The sequence below is a fragment of the Mandrillus leucophaeus genome, unplaced genomic scaffold, assembly GCF_000951045.1.
Source record: "Mandrillus leucophaeus isolate KB7577 unplaced genomic scaffold, Mleu.le_1.0 Scaffold594, whole genome shotgun sequence".
NCBI lineage: Eukaryota > Metazoa > Chordata > Mammalia > Primates > Cercopithecidae > Mandrillus > Mandrillus leucophaeus.
This window is the reverse complement of record NW_012106408.1, coordinates 1,075,180-1,078,299: the sequence shown is the minus strand read 5'-3', so window position 1 is coordinate 1,078,299 and position 3,120 is coordinate 1,075,180. Positions and strand designations below refer to the sequence as shown.

At 53.1% G+C, this 3,120-nt stretch overlaps 1 protein-coding gene across 1 annotated transcript in view; it reads left to right on the top strand.

Annotated features, from left to right (window-relative positions):
• Positions 1 to 853: 853 nt before the first annotated feature.
• UGT8 (UDP glycosyltransferase 8) overlaps positions 854 to 3,120 on the top strand; it is a 109,133-nt gene continuing 106,866 nt past the window's right edge. The window contains exon 1 of the mRNA XM_011999458.1: positions 854 to 1,419. The gene's annotated coding sequence lies outside the window, so the exon portion shown is untranslated. The remainder of the gene's footprint in view (positions 1,420 to 3,120) is intronic.

Sequence of the window (3,120 nt, the reverse complement as noted above, 5' to 3'; positions counted from 1 at the left end):
TAAACACATACCGTTTGTGTGCTGTGGCAGCATCTTAGCTTCTGGAATTTACGCTCGACATGAAACATAAACGATAAACAATTCAGTTCACGTTATATATAACGTTATATATAATATAAAATTATATATAATATATAACGTTATATAATATAAAATTATATATATTATATATAACGTTATATATAATATAAAAATTATATATATTATGTATAATATCTCACACACGCACACTCTGAGACTTTCTCAGTGTTCATGAAACTCACAATCTACCGCAGGCGCTCAAAGGCGCTCAAAGGTCTGAGGCGCCACAGAGAGGCTGCTCCAGCAAGCCTTGGGCACAGTTGCTTGCTGGACAAGACGCCAACTTGGCAAGGTTATGCCTCTGGCAAAGGCAGATTCGTCAGAATAAAGTCGCCACAGGCTCAACCAGGCAAAGCATGAATGGCCCTTTCAGCAGGAGCCTGAGAGGAGGGATGTTATTCAGTCCAACAACCCTATTTACTTTTTTTCGGTATCCCCAAACTCCCGTTTTTTAAGGCTTTCCGCTTCAAGAGAGCCAGAATTGAAGCCTGGGTTGGCGGCAGTGCAGGTACCTGCTCACCTAAGCATCACCCTCTTCATTTTCCAGACTCCTCCATCCGCTTGTCCAAGTATAACTTTTGAATAGATTCAGCAGGAGTGAGGCAGGAAAGGTAGGAAGGTGAGAAAACGCGCGATATCAACTCGCAAAGCTCACTGAACTGCCTTGATGATAAAAGGCGGGCACAGGGACTACGTGGGTGGTGGCGGAAAGGGCGCGGGACACGCCTCGCAGAGAGAGAACAATGGGCGGGGCCACGTGCCGGTATCAGAGTTCGCAACTCCAGCGCCCAGTGGGCTAGCTAAAAGTCCCAGCCTGCAAGCCAACCGCGCTCAGCGGGCGACTGGCCGGATCCCAGCGCTCTGCCCCTCGCCCAGCCTGCGAGCGCGTGGTACGAAAGCGCGTCTGCATCCATGCCCCAGCCGGGGGAGCTGGAGGCGCTCGCAGTCCGAGGCGAGTGATGCTAGGCTGAGCGCGTGGCGGCCCGTGTCGTGCCCCGCTGAGCCAAGTGCGGAAGGACAGCGGCGCGCTCCAACTCTGCTCGCCGCGCGTAGGGCGGGGCGCGGCTGGGGGGCGGGGGGCCTGGCCGCCCGCGGGGAGCTGTGGACGAGCAGGCGCGCTGCGGACCCGAGGGAGGACACGGTTAAAGCATTGCTATCAACTGTGAACCCAGAGAGTCCTCCTTAGTGAACACGCTAACTCTGAAGCCTCCCTTACGCCCCCGAACCACCGAAGGCGGCGACACCTGATTCAGCGCACAAACACGGGTCCCTTCTGTCCCGCATACAATTACGCGGCAGAGACACACTGAAACTCGCGCGGGGCAGCCAAGAGACGAGGTGAGCGGAGGGAACACGCCGTTCCAGCGGGCGGAAGAGGGGCGGGTTGGGTGGAGGAGAGGGGCGTTGTTTGCTCCCTGAGGTGAGTGCCGGGCGAATGGCTGCTATCCAGGGCGGTGGGGGAGGGGGTAGGAATTAGAAAGCACAGATGGGGTTGGGCTGAGGAAGTTAGGAGTGGATAGAGGGGGCTGACGGGGTAGGGAGAAAGGCTAGGGGTTGAGGGGATGTGAAGGAGATCTTTTTAAGCTGGCCCCTGATAGCGCCCGCAATCCTGTTTCTCCCATATGGCATCCGTTTGAGGGTTCTCTCGCGTATGTGCGTTCAAGGCAGAGGGAGGGTATAACAGGGAGGCGATTCGGCCGAGGGCCTTGTACTTGACCCCTGAAGGGATGGGCACCGCGGCGCCCAGAGGCCGGAGCCAGCTGCCACGGCAGGGATAGAGATGGGGGACCAGGAGGAGCTTCGGAACCTCTTCAACTCCCCCTTACTCTTCCCCCTAAGGAGGAACAAGAGCGGGATGTGTTGGGGGTGGTGAATGTCTCAGGGCTGTACAAGCTCGCTGAGACCTTTCGGGGCCCGCCGTTTCCGCGTGCCCTCGCGACCCTCGACAATGGACAGTGTACAGTGGTGGCAGGGTTTCACGGGTCCCCGCGCCGATCTGGGAGTGGTACGGGGTGCCCTTGTATTAGAGAAGCCTGTGTGGGCCCCTGGGATTAGAGAAGAGGTGAGCGCCTGCGGGCGGGGAGAGAAGGACGCGCTGCTGGCAAAAAGAAGGGCGCCTTCCACGGACTGGAGGAGCGGCGAGGGAGCTTGGGATGTGTGTTTTGGATTTGAAGGAGGCAAACCGCATCGGAGAGTGCAAGTAGATGCAGTGCGTCGGGGCAGAAGGACAATCCGAGGAGGCGGGCCGGGTACCCACTCTCTATATGCAAACTCGCTGGTTTAATTGAGGATTTATAAAATTGAGTACGGTAAACGTGCCATTGTGCAGCACTCCCTTAGGAAAGGAATAGCCTTTGTACCTGTACCGCGAGTTCTCATCACCTTTCAGCATCTAGGCGGGGAGAGGAGAGAAGGTAGAGAACTTCTGAGAGCGTCCTGAGAACTAATGTGAATGGCTGGATTGCGCTAACTAGGCGTTCTCAGCGGAGAATGTCGCCAAGGGAAGGAGTGGGTGGCTGTATCAAACCAGGCGTGCTCTGGAGAATCACCTTTATTATGAGCCAGTGTTAACAGTGACGATAGAGTCTTTTATTTCTGGTGGGTCCTATTGGTAAAAATTAGAAAAAAACCCACACTACTCCAAATACTCCAAAAATCTTCAGTCCCCTCAGGCTGTTACCCTGTACTACCAGTTCTTCAGGATCAGTATCGTGAATGTTAGCAGTTTGGCTAGATGCCACATCGTTGTTATAATTTCTGATAATTTCATGTTCAAAAACGTCTATATTCATTCAGAATTGGCGTGCTTCTGACGTATCCCCAGAAAAAAATTTGGAGGAAGGACAGTGAGTGTCTTTTTTTCTGTTCTTTTTAAAAAACGTTTATTTTAGGTTTTGGGGTTGTTACATAGGTAAACACATGTCACGGGGGTTTGTTGTACACATTATTTCATCACTGTTATTAAGCCCAGTACCCAATAGTTATCTTTTTTTTTTTTTTTTTTTGAGACGGAGTCTCGCTCTGTCGCCCAGGCTGGAG